General features: G+C 35.8%; 1 protein-coding gene across 1 annotated transcript in view; it reads right to left on the reverse strand.

Moving 5' to 3' along the window:
• The window catches only part of LOC144965357 (uncharacterized), a 168,835-nt gene extending 153,960 nt beyond the window's left edge, over window positions 1-14,875 (reverse strand). Inside the window, exon 1 of the mRNA XM_078900608.1 lies at window positions 14,651-14,875. The gene's annotated coding sequence lies outside the window, so the exon portion shown is untranslated. The remainder of the gene's footprint in view (window positions 1-14,650) is intronic.
• Between the last annotated feature and the right edge of the window lie 1,157 nt (window positions 14,876-16,032).

Raw genomic sequence — 16,032 nt, forward strand, 5'->3', positions numbered from 1 at the left:
TCAAGGGGATTGTGTTCTTAAAATATATCCGTACGGTAATATTAATTGTGATCTGAAAAAATACGGTCAATTATTTGCAGACATATTTGGTTTTCTTTCAGTAAACAAGTATTTTCTGAACGTAATCCCGGAACCATCAATTTGTAATTTGTGGCCATTTTGCGTCCATTTTCAGATTTTTCGCTTCAGTGGACAAATCGTGAGCGTTATAAAAATTGTAAGTCAGTACGGTTTATTATTGGTTGACGTCAAGGACATCATTCTTAAAGGAAAATGTTGTTGAGAATGGCGGTTTTAGAGTGACATGCCTGATGGGAGGAGGAGGAAGATGAAGAGGGGAAGAGGGTTTAAAGGGAGAAGAGGAATTGAGAGCGTAGAGAGAGGGAGAGAGAGAGAGAGAGAGAGAGAGAGAGAGAGAGAGAGAGAGAGAGAGAGAGAGAGAGGGGGGGGGGGGTCTCTTGAAGAAGAGCAAAGGAAAGGAAAAAAGTTACGAAGGAGATAAGATAAGAAAGAGGAAGGTGACAATGATGGAAGAGAAAGCTAGAATCCAAGGTGTAGTAGACGAAACTAGATACAAATACAAATTTGTTGATTAAAGCATCAGAACCAATGTTGAACATGGGAGCAGTCGAGATTTTTTTTTCTGAACTCAGCGACATCTATAGAGAAGTCCTAGTCTGAACTCCCTGTCCACACAACTGGTTTTGCCAAGTCTGGCGGAATGTACTTTGAGCATGGCCTACTAGAGAGTACTATAGTTACGTCATGACTTTGAGATTAACCCGTGCCATAGCAAAAGTGTAGAAAGCAATTATTACTGTAACTGTAACTACTGTCCGTTCGATCAACTACTACTCGTATGTGTTATACCTGGCGGTGACAGACTACTTCTATATATACTACATTATGTGAGAGTTTCACATTAATAGGAACAAGTCATGTGACATTTGAAATTCCCTCCTGGTTTCCCTAAACTGTGAAGAAAGTTCAATGTATTGCACTGAAACTGCATTATGTGAGAGTTTCACATCAATGTGAACAAATTATGAAACATTTAAAATTTCCCCCACTTTTCCTTGAGCTCTGAATAAAGTTCAATGACGTACAATGGCGTAAAATTTGAATTTTTAGTTTTTAAAAATGTGAAATTTACGTTAAGTTTATACATTATATTATATTATATTATTATATGGGTAAACTACGTACTGAACTCAACCCAAAAGTAAAAGTACACAAAGATTAGCAATCATGTAACCAATAGCTTGAAAATCAAAACTAGATCTACATGTCCTTAGTTATTTCAAAATAAATAACATGAAGCCAAAACATATAAGTAGGGTACTGCATCATGCTCGTATAAAAATAAAAATAAAATGTTATATATGACCCGCTGCCTAAAAAGGGTAATATGTCGAGGTGGACCAGCTGCCAAAATATGGATTTAAAAATTTAAATGGCCAGAAATTTGAAACTTAAAATTTTTATACATTTAGAAATGTTATCTATTACCCATAATAATAATATAATATAATATAATATATAAACTTAGCGTAAATTTCACATTTTAAAAAACTAAAAATTCAAATTTTAAGCATCTGTATCACCCCAACATGATACCGTTTCGAGGCGATGGGTGACACATATCTCCCGCTGCTCACCTCCTTACGCGCTGACTTTCAATAATACTTTTGCAAGTGGTACAAGCTACTAGTGACTTAGTTGACGTCACCTCTGAGAGGATAATATTACCATTACAGTAGGTGAGTCATCGCGCTTCTCAGAAGCATGACTCATTTGACACTACTCACCCCCCCCCCCCCCCCCCCCCCACCTTCTCAACGTTTCCCTCCTCATCCTCCAATCACTCTTCCCATCTCCTAGAGCCTCAAGAGCCACGAAATGTCCATTAGGACGCTGGACGTGCCAATAACGTTAGATTACGTAATAGTGTTATTGTGTTTTAACAGGATCGGGAATCACAAATCAAGATCGCGTGCCGTATCATAGACTGATGTATGGGATCCCACTGAGATCTCCATTACAATATGATACGTATTAATCCCCCCCCCCCCCCACTCTCTCTCTCTCTCTCTCTTCTCTCTCTCTCTCTCACTCGCTCTCTGCCCCGCGTGTGGGTATGAGTATGTTCAGTGAACGTGTGTAAACTATAGTCTAACTCTGTTATTATGTAGTGATGAATCAAGTGTGAAGAAAAGGGAATTTACAGTGAAAAGAACCAGAAATACAATTTTTTAGCTTTCCATTAAGAAAAAAACAAACAAAAACGGCAAATAAACAAACAAAAACAAACAAAATAGAACATCGTTTTCCTAAATAAAACAAAACTTCCAAAATCGCATACCACTGGTAATACACTAACTTATCCTGACATGTTACCATTTTGAGGCGATAGGTCACATAGGTCACATATTTAGTCAAACTTGATCAAAAGAACAGCACCGCTAACCGATACGGGAGTCAATGAACCCCAAATCGTATAGCTGTCATAACTCTCGCAGCCCATTTTGCAGTTAGAGATTTGCTACAAGCAACAGACAATAATCATGATTTTTAAAAAATAATAAAAAATAAAATAATTGGTGTAGCAAGAAAAAGATGTGTATCTAATTAAAATGCAAGATTTCCTTCTTTACCGTTAAAGATCTTTTATTCAAGTGTCTTTTTCGAAGAAACAAAAAAAAAATTACTTTCATCAAATTTTCGCCAAAATGTTGGCTAAAACATCTGAATATAGAAGAAGAAAAATTCGAATTCGGCCTAATGTGATCAACATAAATTCTGATCAAATTTCAATAAATGACAAGGTATGAATGAGTCATAATCAAATGAATAATGCCAGAAACAATGCTTTGAAAGAAATTCAGCCTCTCAACTAAACTGTTATACTCTGAAAAAATAAGCACATTTAAACAAACAAACAAACAAAAACAAACATTAAAAAAACAACAACAATAAAAAAAAACAAAAAACAACAAAATGGCCAGAAAACTCGTCCTGCAAATATCCATTGATTAAAATGACCCCCGTCTTGTCAAAAAAAAACTCAAACGTGGGATTTCCTTTTGACAAATGAGGATCATTTTAATCGATCGATATTTGATGGACGAGTTTTCTGGCCTTTTTTTTTTTTTCTTTTTTTTTTTCAGAGTTCGGCTAAAAAAATGATAGTATTATTTTATCACTAGGCTACAGCCTACAATTCTACATAATACACCCGCCTGCCTATATATCGATACTAATTATTTATTGATGATGAAATAAGGAGAAACAAATCAATCGCGGGATAATTTGTTTTACACCCCTCTGGCAAACAAACTGCGATCTTTGGTTATTTTATAATCAAAGTTGTGTCTTGCAGTGCTGATCGATTATTTATTGATGATGTGAAATCTGATAAACATGTTATATCTCGTGGAACACTATACAGCATGAAACACACACACACACACACAAACACACACACACACACACACACACACACACACACACACACACCCCTATTTGAAATATTATGATGATAATGATGACGACAACCATGATAAATAAAATAATAATAATAATAATAATAATAATAATAATAATAATAATAATAATAATAATAATAATAATAATAATAATAACAATAATAATAATAGCGATTACTTCTAAAAACGAGAATTAAACAAACAACAACAACAACAACAGAAAAAGTGGGGGGGGGGGGGGGCGCGACAAAACAAGATAAAAATGACTAAAAGAAAGAAAGCTGGTGTGTTTAAAATCTTAAGGCGCATCACATTTCTTTCCTTTAAGCTTCAATGACAGACCTGCCTACCACTACCAAAATTTCGTTAAAATACGAATTTTTTGGTCCAAATTGACAATTGTAAAACGATCTTTAATTCAATAAACTTCTTGAAAACAAAAGTATTATTGCTAGAGATTAAAGCATTAATTTAATGTATTTAAACACAAATTGATCATTTTTTTAGTATTTAGTTATAATGTCTACTATGTTATTACCCCTGAAAACTACGAATTTTTCCAATTCCCAATAGGCAGGCCTGTCCAATGCTGACATGATCATCTTGAATTCATCATTCATATAAGATGCATTAGAGCAATTCGTGAGTCGATTTCCCCCGTGTACTAGGTACTTATTGACAAATAAATTGCAGGTACTCAGGTGACGATAACAAAGAATCAGACTTTAGGCCCTATTAACCTAACCTCAGTTTCACAATGAGCACCTCCTCACAGCTCCACTTTCAACTCCTTTAACCAAATTTGCATATTGATAAGACTGATACACAGTACATTATTACAGTGAAAAAGAAAAAAAAATTGCTTTAAGAATAAATAAAGTGATTTTCTAGGCTTGCGTGTGAACAGAAACTTCTTAAGTTGGAAATGGCCGTGAGTATATCTCTATTCAATTCATCATCCATATCGAATACATTCGAGCAGTTCACGAGTCGATTTCCCCCGTGCACTAGGTACTTATTTATTGACAAATAAATTGCATGTCCTCAGGTGACGATAACAAAGAATGAGACTTGAGGCCTTACGAACCTATCAATTTCATAATGAGCACCACTCACAGCTCCGCCTTCAACTCCTTTAACTATTTGAACATAATATATTAACATGGCCGAACAAGCTATATTAATTCTGTGAGCAAAACGAGGATAAGAGCGTGTATATAAAGTGATTTTCTAGGCTTACATGTGAGCAGAAACTTCTAAATAGTAGGTAATGGTTGTGAGTGTTTCTCTCTCCAGCCCCCCCCCCCCCCCTTCCCCCTCTCCCCCCGCGGCTAACTTTTTCGCCAATTACACTCCCACTATAACCCGTTCCTTCATCATAACCCCACGGAAAGACAACACATTTATAACATGCCTTATCATCATAATCGGTTGATCTGTCTTCATGTTTGCCCTATTTTTTCTCTCACTAATCTCGACAACGGCACAGTACTTAACATAACGGTTACTGTAAGATAATACAAATTGCCAATTATTTACCCCCCCCCCCTCTCTCTCTCTCTCTCTCTCTCTCTCTCTCTCTCTCTCTCTCTTCTCTCTCTCTCTCACTCGCTCTCTGCCCCGCGTGTGGGTATGAGTATGTTCAGTGAACGTGTATAAACTATAGTCTAACTCTGTTATTATGTAGTGATGAATCAAGTGTGAAGAAAAGGGAATTTACAGTGAAAAGAACCAGAAATACAATTTTTTAGCTTTCCATTAAGAAAAAAAACAAACAAAAACGGCAAATAAACAAACAAAAACAACGGCATTTTACACCTGAGTACGGTGAGATAATATGAGTTAAGAGCCTTTTTTAAGGACTCAACTATGCGCCGCTCAACTCTCAGAGCGGAGAAACCTGGACCACAAGACCACGACATACTCTCTCTCTCTCTCTCTCTCTCTCTCTCTCTCTCTCTCTCTCTCTCTCTCTCTCTCTCTCTCTCTCTCTCTCTCAATCTCTCTCTCTCTCTTCTCGTTTTAACTCTCATACACACCCCGACTCATAACACACACCCACACCCAGCCCTTCATAATGTATATTTAACGCGCGCGCACTCACAGTTTCATTCACTTATAATTGAATTACAAGCACCATTTTCGTTTTCCTGTCAACTTTTCAAATTTTGTTTCCCTCAGGCGCACGCCCTATTGGCACACCCTGCCCGCGGTTAAACATAATGTCAATGGTGTTTTTTACACGGTTGAGTGAGTGAGGACGAGGAGTGTTAAAGCAATTGTAATAATAAATTAAATAGTTACTGAACATCTCTTGAGTGTGTTGAACATAATAGCTAACCATGACTGAATAAATTGATTCAGTGACAGGTTGTATATAGATATAAAGTCACACAAACGCACAGACAAACGGATATCTAGATAGAAAGATAAATAAATAAATAGATAGATATTTTTAGATAAATAATAAAAAGGAGCAATCTATACCAGTTTATTGTTGTCTCGACACTGCATCTACTTCTCGTCAGGTAATATAAAGCAAGCAAATCATTATTCCACCCCCCCCCCCCCCCTCCCCCAAAAATAAAATCAAAGCATGTCTCATGTCCTACTTAATAGCAACCAATACTTTCTCACATTACTCACACTGAACAAATTATAACTGTCTCTGAATACCATCGCCATCAAAACGATGACTTATCAAAATCACAATCATTTGGCTTTCGTGTACAAAAATTTCCTTTTGGATGAATAAAGTACATTATATATAAATATAAAATAAATAAATAAAAATAAAATTCCCTTTATTCATCCCCAAGGGGAAATTCGTCGTCTATTCCAAGGGAAGACTGGAATAACCCAGGCGTCAGCCGCAGTGCAGCGCCGCAAAGTGAGCCAGATAGATATATACATATCCACCCCTTTCGCGTGGCATTGTTGCCTTAGCATTCTTGGTAATCGTCAACAGATATCACCATGACCTTCTATAAATCTAAATAGAAGGCCTCGGTATCACTCATCTTGCTCATTTAGAGATTTTTTTAAAATTTCAAATCTAAAATGGTGCGAAATGGTGCTCAAACCCAGATTGCCCTGGTTATGATGCGTTGCAATAACCACTTATGCCCTTAATCCGGTAGATTTTTTTGTTAGTCTTTTCTTCTTCTTTTTTTTTAATAGATCAAACAATATAACAAGTGCCACAGCTGTGGTGGTAAATGAATAACCCCTTTTGTCCGATCACTGTTTTATCAGATGAATAGAAATTAGTGGTGGTAGACGTAGTAGCAGCAGCAGCCGTAGAGTGGTGGTGGTGGTAGTAGTAGCAGTAACAACAGCAGCAATAGTATTAGTAACTGTTGTTGTAGCAGTGCTTATATCAGCAGCAGCAATTGTAGAAATTAAATGCAATAGAAATCAATCCATAATAAAAATAAAACAAAGAAGAAAAAAAATGATCAGGCTAAGGAATCCCTAAAGACAAAACGAAGAAGAAACAAAATTATCAGGCTTAGGAACCCCTAAAGACAAAACGAAGAAGAAACAAAATTATCAGGCTTAGGAACCCCTAAAGACAAAACGAAGAAGAAAAAATGAGCAGGCTTAGAAATCCCTATCACAGGCTATTAGGTTTTGAACTGATGGGTCCTTCCTTGTTCTAACCGATATTTTACCGAAGGTACAGGGGTAGGAAAAACATAATGTAAAAATCCATGGTAAAGGAGGGCCCTCTTAGGCCCGGTCCTGTTGCATATGGTTTCCATCGTAATTGCACGAATATCGAATAAAGTCTGAAAAAGTATCTACATCATCAGCGACTTAAGAAGGCTGATTGTAGTTCGGAAAGGGGATATCTAGGTCACCCTGACATCGGCATATTACACGGCGGAGCCATCACGTGTAATCTGTAACAACAAGTAATATACATCTTTATCTTACCAGCTTCTGAAGGAAGCATATCAAAACAATAATAAAAAGAATACGTATGTGTGGGGCGGTTGACGGTAAACTTTCGTGAAACAAAGAACGTAAATGTTAAAGGGAGAGCTAGAGATTCTCTGGGTTTTTAAATACATCACTTTGACAGAGGGTTAATATTATCCAGAAAAATCACAATTTCGATATAAATTACAAGAATACAGCTCATATATCGCAGGTGCGAGAAAAAAAAAAAACCCGGAAAAGTTTAGAAGCCTGTAACCGCCGGACAATGACTTATACAAATCTGAAATTTCACAAAAATCAAACTAATTTATTGAACTTTATGTAAATAGACGTCTATATCAAGAAAAATATATTTGACGATTGGTTCATTGGAAAATCCTCTAATTTGTCACATCGAAGATTTTAACGTAATTCTCAAATTTTGATGTTATGTGTCGATCTCCCATTTTGCTTTATGACTGAACGTGGCCTTTTTTTTCCAAGATCAAAATGATTTTCTAATGTCTTAAATAATGAATCAATCCCATGCAATATGAGTCGACTATTTTAGCGCAGCTCTGCATCTGCGTAAAACATTGTACGACTTGTATATACACTGTTTGACTTCATTGTCCATATATTATGCTGTAATCAATTGGATTAAGGTCAAGACTCATTGGAGACCATCAAATATCATCTCTGCGTCGCATTGAGAATTATGAATGTGGCACTGTTAGAAGAAAAACTTATTCCAGAATCTATCCGATAGGTCATTTGGTTTTCAACGAGACGGGGGAACTTTCTTCATTAGTCACACAACATTGCTAAAAACAAGACGCAAGTTTGGAAACGTTCGATATCGTAATACTACTACTACTACTACTACTACTACTACTACTACTACTACTGCTACTACCACTACTACTACTACTACCACTACTACTACTACTACTACTACTACTACTACTACTACTACTACTACTACTACCACCACTACTACTTCTTTGGTATAACCGGCATAGTTTCATAACCAATTAAAGGATTTTCAATCAAATTTGGGAAGTAATAACTGAAGGTCTAGTTCTTGTTGCTTGAAAAATTTCGATTGTTTCTGATTCCTTCTTCCTATTGAAACAGCGTCATACTCTTTTTCCGGTGTTTTTTCTCGCACCCTATTTTGTGACCGGGGAGTCACAATGGCTCAGTTGGTGGAGTACTTGCTTCACACGCAAAGGGACCGAGGTTGTTCCCAGGAGCAGTCGGGATTTTTTCTGACCCCCTTCTCACCCAGAAGTGATTGGATAGCGGGGTCTGTTTCACGCCCTAGAGACCGGGATAATCTCCGACTCCTTGAGCCTCGTGGCTCTGAAAGTTTACTATAATACGACCGATAGAATTCGGATTCGAGTCAAATAAAAAATCACGAGGCGAAAGGAATTTTGACACATATCGTGAAATTAGCTCCACAATACAACTATATGAGAACAATTCAAGCATTTGTATTTCACGAAATGCGGCCAATATTTAAATGCATAGAACATAGATCTAGTATGCAAAAAAGCAAATGTCTAGAGAATAAATCAGTCTATAAACTTTTAATTTTTTAAAACTCCATAAAAGCTATCCATTTGTGTATGTATGTATATAAACAGTAAATAAAAAATAAATATAATAAATAAATAATATTCCCTTTATTCATCCCATAGGGAAAATTTGTCTCCAGGGTCTATTCCAAGGGAAGACTGGAATAACCCATGCGTTAGCCGCAGTGCAGCGCCGCAAATTGAGCTAGGGCGAAGTGACTTGCTCAAGGCCAGACGCAGCGGCGGTGATCGAACTCGGTACCTTTCGGGTACGAAGCAAAGACCTTACCGCTGAGCCACGCTGCTCCGCGTCTGTGTGTGTGTGTGTGTGTGTGTGTGTGTGTGAGTCGAGTGAGAGATAGATGTATAGATAGACAGATAGGTATATAGATAGATAGATAGATAGATAGATAGATAGATAGATAGATAGATAGATAGATAGATAGATAGATAGATAGATAGATAGATAGATAGATAGATAGATAGATAGATAGATGGATGGATGGGTGGATGGATGGATAGATAGATAGACAGAGAGATGTCGATCTAACAGAATAATATATACAAGGAAGTTGACATCTGAGCGGTCCACTTATCAAATTACTCTTTCATATTTTCTTTCCTTCTGAAAATGTCTTATTATGACCGCTCTTGTTCGTACCGATCCCACGAGAATACCATTGGTTTTATCTTGTCGTGTTAATTCGTTCCTTAGAGTACACAGAAAACCCAAGTTTATCTGGATGTTCTGTTGCGTGGTAAAATGCGGAACTATCATTGTTATGTTCGCGATACATCTGAAACGACGATACCAGGTCAATAGTAAAGTACTTTCCGCTAAACTCAAATAAAACCTGTTACGATATTACAAAAGAGCATATTATTTCCTGTCCAACAATGTTTTTGTTTATTATTAATCTTAACAACGCCACTACCACATTATCTCATTCGTCTGTAGTGTTTCTTTCATTCATCCTGTTTTGTTGATACAGGGGAACCCGAAACGTCCACTTTATCTGTTTTCGTGTATTATACTGAAGCTTACATTCAATTTCACATTGTTATTTATTACGATATTAAACCAATTTACAGTTGGGGTGAAAGAAAACACAAACCCTAAAACATTCAGACTTGTCACGGAATTGATTTCATGTCAGTGTCTTCAGTGGCGAGCGGTAAGTTGCTTCGTCTTGGTGCAAAATCAAGCGCCCCGTTGCAAAGCTCTGGTCCCAGTGTTTATACATTATCACCAAAATTCTGTCAAGAGTGAATGAGTAACTAGCTAGAGGCAGCAGCTGATATAATTTTTGGAATCGTAGTACAAAAGAAGACGACATAAATGCGATTTGTACTGTATGAACTGGATATCTAGAAGCGCATTCGGCACAATGAATTCTTGGAAATATGGTTTATAATTAATTAAAGTGTCCCCGATCTACCATTTGAAACAGATACAGTACTCAATTCCGTTTCTTACGTAATCAATGGCTTGTAACGTGAGACATCCTTCTCCTCCTGTCTTGGACTGTCTATGCCAGCTTGTTCCGAGAAGGTCCCGTTCATTGCACATTCGCCTGGAATCTCTAAGTACGTGTATAATGTGTTTCTTGCACTGGAGATGATCGTAACGGATATGGAATTCCCAGTTAAAGGCGGTCACGTACTGATGAATAATGGTGAAATTTTAATACAGCTCTGTTACTCCCACAATATCAGACTTTATGCGTATGAATAACATTGACTATACATTAAAAATTACTCTCTCTCTCTCTCTCTCTCTCTCTCTCTCTCTCTCTCTCTCTCTCTCTCTCTCTCTCTCTCTCTCTCTCTCTCTCTCTCTCTCTCTCCCCCCCCCCCCCCCCAAACATACACAACTACATCGCCTATCTTTCAACATTGTCTAAACAGATAGGTTTAAATCGAACATTTGAAGACCGACAAAGACTTTTTCACAAAGCTCTGTGGTACAACGTTCTAAAATGTAATAGTTGACGTTTTACACTTTCAAACAAAAAAAAAACCCAACAAAATACCCCACAAACAAACAAAACAAAGTCATACATGTACAAACAAACAAACAAAACCCAACAAAGTACACATATTATAATGATAAACGTTTGACAACTACTGCATTTTAATTCATTCATATCTATTTCATATTGGATAAATAGCATGACGAACCGATGAGTCACCGAAGAACACCCAGGACGATTTTGTCTGACTGCGTGCAGCGCAGCATCTCCCAGGTACTTAAAAGATTATCTAAATCAATAACAGTTGAAAGCTCAACAGGCTGATCAGCAATCGTTTGCATTTCTACTGAAAACGCCCTCATTGAAAACGTAAATGGCAACGATACGTTTGGCTTTTAAAGCACGTCTTACCACGGTGAACTGTAAAACACCATCCCATAAATAAAAATAAATAAATAAATTAATAAAGACAATCAAATCATCGCAAATTTGTAGGTATTGTTTGTCTATGGCATTGACTATCAGTTGATTTATATTTGAATCCAATAAGACCATAGCAATCTTAAAATCGTCCAGCGTGCTTGGAGTCTCGGCTATGAGTAAGCTTTATTCCGTAGTTGTGGTTTGGTTGTGTGTTTTTCAAACTATTTTCAAACTATCTTAAAATAAAAGGCATTGATCTTAAGACTCCAAGATACTATTTAACACAATTCAATAGTAGGCTTGAAGAAATCGGATCACATGAAGTGTTTGTTTTCTAAATTTCTTTTTTTTTCCCGTCCCCTTTATCCTGCTTACTACGACTTCAATACCCCCTCCCCACTTCTTATGATATTGTTTAGTTTTTCAGCGGTTTCAACAGAGGAGTGTCCTTTTGGTTTCCTTCGTGACACAAAGAACGATTTGCGATACACAACTTTATTCCTACCAGTCTTTCATTATTACCGTTAACCAAACACGCAGACACATACACACACACACACACACACACACAAACACACCCACTAACACATGTGTTAACATACGATAAATGAAGAACGGTGACTAATACCAGATTAGTTAAGAAAAAGAAGAAAGAAGAAACACGAGATATGTGTCATATGTCTCGTTTAATAAGGAACCAGGATCCAGGGACGTTTCGACAAGTGCCACTGGTCAATTGGATTCAGTAGTCTGATGTCACGCCGCCAGGCAACGGCGGCCATCTTGGTTCTAAACAAAGAAAATCATTACTTTTTATTCTTCATGCTGGCGAGAACTTTTCATTCCCTTTTCATATGCCTTTTGATCAGAATGTGTAAAAGTCAAAACATGATCATATTTATGTGGTTTTTTTTTCCTCTGGAAGCGTTTTTATGCTAGCCGGAGAAATATTTCATACGGGCGTGCGCCATTGTTCCGATAGTTTAGAGCCAGTGTTACTAAGTTACCATGCGTCATTAGGAAGGAAGTGACGTTACGACTATTGAATCCTATTGGAGCACAGTAGCAAACAACGATCTTGATAAGTCATTCTTGGCGATAGCAAGAATATGATTATTTGGGTCTCTCTCTCTCTCTCTCTCTCTCTCTCTCTCTCTCTCTCTCTCTCTCTCACACACACACACACACACACACACACACTCACACACACACAAACACACACCCGATGCACATTTGTATTCGATGAAGTAATCTTTAAGACAAAAGAAGAGGTCGGGCGTATATAAAGGTGTAGACTGATAGGGGTGAGCACTGAGACAGGGATATAACACGAGCAAGTTGATTGCGATAAAAAATGATATAGGAAGGAAGGGGAAAAAATGCCACAGAATTAAAATCCGCACCTAATGAATTGTCTCGCCATGAAAAGAGAACACATTCTATTCCCTTCTACCACACTCAATAACAGGACCGGCTAATCCTTGTCCTATATTATTACATTTTACATGAAAGAAGTTTCAAAATGTAGATTTAATATACTGTTGTTTAGCAATCAATTTGTATCAGAGGATGATAATGAACGTATGTAGTCATGGATGTTGGTTGACAAGGCAGCCGGGCAACGTATGGTATGGCAGTAAGGCAAAACCACGAAGCTCCATGGACAGAGCCATTGTCGTGTACGTAGGTATCGAATTACAAACAATAACCACATCCTTATTGTGCGGGGAAAAGGTGATCAGTTCAGTGGACAGCGGGCGTCATGGTTATCGGTGTTTCTATGTATGGGGAACTACATAAGACGTTATCTTCGAAATTATCATATCTCTCTCTCTCTCTCTCTCTCTCTCTCTCTCTCTCTCTCTCTCTCTCTCTCTCTCTCTCTCTCTCTCTCTCTCTCTCTCTCAATATATATATATATATATATATATATATATCTTTCTCTTTACTCTCTCTCTCTCTCTCTCTCTCTCTCTCTCTCTCTCTCTCTCTCTCTCTCTCTCTCTCTCTCTCTCTCTCTCTCTCTCTCTTATAAAAAAAAATTCCTCTGATAATTGTGTATCATGCTCTGAAAACATAACTTGAAATATCAAGATAGTGTACTAAGAAGGTCAACTTTGAATGAGATAATGATGGAACGATGATTCTTGGGATGATTGTTGTACCAAAATATTACAATGACAATGATCAGGGCACTTGTTTAGGGTTTTATTTGACTGTCTCATAGGTGGTAATTTTACGTTTACATTCATAATAATACGTACGAGTTTTTAATTTTATACGAGTTTTAATTGTATAAATTTCTTCTCTTCCCTTTTCGTGATAAAATAAAATCAACAAAGTGTGCCTTTTTCTGTTATCTTTGTCACTGTCATGTGCATTCGACTGCGATCAAAAAAGAAAAGCATATATAAAGACATTAGCTCCTAAATAAAAATAAATTAATCAGAATAGATAGAACGAAGTTGACGTCACTCGGGTCTTTCTTTATGGTTTTCTTTTTTGCCATTCATGTTTATGAGTAATTATTACTAAACTGTATTAACCAGGCTATCAATGTTCAAGGTTAAATATAGTTTTATGTGTTTGTCCGTTATATTTCCGGATGACAATGATGTGAGTTTCTTAGCCAAGCGCACAACACCTAACACAACAGATTACGTGACATAGGAACAACACGCACAGAGGACCCAACATCAAATTTATAGTAATAGATGTGAATATCATGAAAATTATCAAACGTTTTTTCTTTAAAGCTGAAGCATTTCTATGAATGATTCAGATTTAAACTTAAACGTGCATCTTTTTTGTAAAATAAGAAATGTAAGTCCGTGAGTGTAACTGTAACCTCTACCATTATTATTAAATATTCAATCAACCATCAGATTCTTCAAACTTCAAACTCAAAGTTAAGTTTGAGAATTTTGGTCGGTTTTCTAGTTACACTTGGATAAATGATAAGAAAGTAAGTTAAACATATTTAAAAAAACAACAGTATCATACGCAATATCAATAGATAAATAACAAAATCGTGGTTGTAAGGTACTAAGGTAGGGGGTGTCTCCAATGTAAGCCACCGTGCCGTGAGTAGTGAGGCTGTAAAAATGAGTGAATGAGTCACTTAGTGACAAATCAAGTCACGATAGCAACACAATCACAATGCCAGTAACTGTACTGTATGTAATGGTTAATATTTATATTATTATTATTATCACTAGAAATTTAGATACCATGTTAAGATAAAGTGCATGTAACTGCTTACCTCCATCCAAAAAAATCGGCGAGTTAAAAGAAAAGTAGAATAATGTCCAACTACGCAAAGTTAACGCCTAGAACATGCAACAAAATGAATCATTACACATTGAATATTAATTTTCACACGTTTGAAAACAAGCTCTATGACATGAATGAGCACAGTAGACAGAGATCCGAGCGTGCACATGAGAATCCAACCAGCTCGCTGCTGCCTGCGCGACGAACAGCGAACAAGAAGGGATGTGCTCTGTGTGTTGTGCTGGCAGCGTGAGAAACAAAAGAGTGCGAGCGGCGCATTGAGCGGGTGATGTGTGTTGTGAGAGAGGCCCGTGCGGAATTGCCAGAATAAAATTTGTTTTTCGGCCAAATAACGCAAAATATTTTATCAATTAAAATAAAAAGAGATTCAATAAAAATGTTTATCACGCCAAATAAACAAATAAATCAATAAATAAATAAACAAGTAAATAATAATAATAATGATCAATAATAATATAATAATAATATAATAATAATAATAATAATATAATAATAATAATATAAATAATATAATAATAATAATATAATAAATAATAATAAAATATAATAAATAATAATAATAATAATAATATAATAATAATAATAATAATAATAATAATAATAAAATAATAATAATAATAATAATTAAATAATAATATATAATAATAATATATTAATAATAATATTATTAAATTAAAATAATAATAATAATAATAAAAATAATAATAATAATAATAATAATAAAATAATAATAATAATAATAATAATAAATAATAATATAATAATAATAATAATAATAATAATAATAATAATAATAATAATAATAATAATAATAATAACAATAATAATAGACTTGGATTAGTACTAATAGGCCAACCCTAAAATAATGATGATGATGATGGTGATGATGATGATTTTAATAATGAAAATAATAATAATAATATAATATATTAATCGATATTTTACAGGACGCTGGGAAATTCTAATAAGTTAGGAAATAATCATAAATACGTTAAAAGGTGTTATTTTACACTGATGAAATGATTTTTTAAAAAGAATTTAGAATAGTTACAGAATTTTCAGTCACAAAATAGGCATGAAGTACGTTGCAATTGTTGGTGTTAACTGGAAACGGACAACAAATAATTGAGAGAGAAAAAAAAATTCTACCTGAACTGACATTATACATTGCATCTCCTCGTCCATCCAGTTGTGATTGGGTAGCTGGGACTATAAGATCTAGAGGAACGTGCTTTGTGAATCAATTTTTTTCGAGCGTTTAAGTTGGATCATCAAAAGGGTAGCGTGCAATTGATATTGTCCATTTCACGCAATAGAAATTGTTGTGAACTCCCGCTCCACCAGCCTTAC

The sequence above is a fragment of the Berghia stephanieae genome, chromosome 2, assembly GCF_034508935.2.
Source record: "Berghia stephanieae isolate SIO BIC M18660-M18661 chromosome 2, UCSD_Bste_1.3, whole genome shotgun sequence".
Classification (NCBI taxonomy): Eukaryota; Metazoa; Mollusca; class Gastropoda; order Nudibranchia; family Aeolidiidae; genus Berghia; species Berghia stephanieae.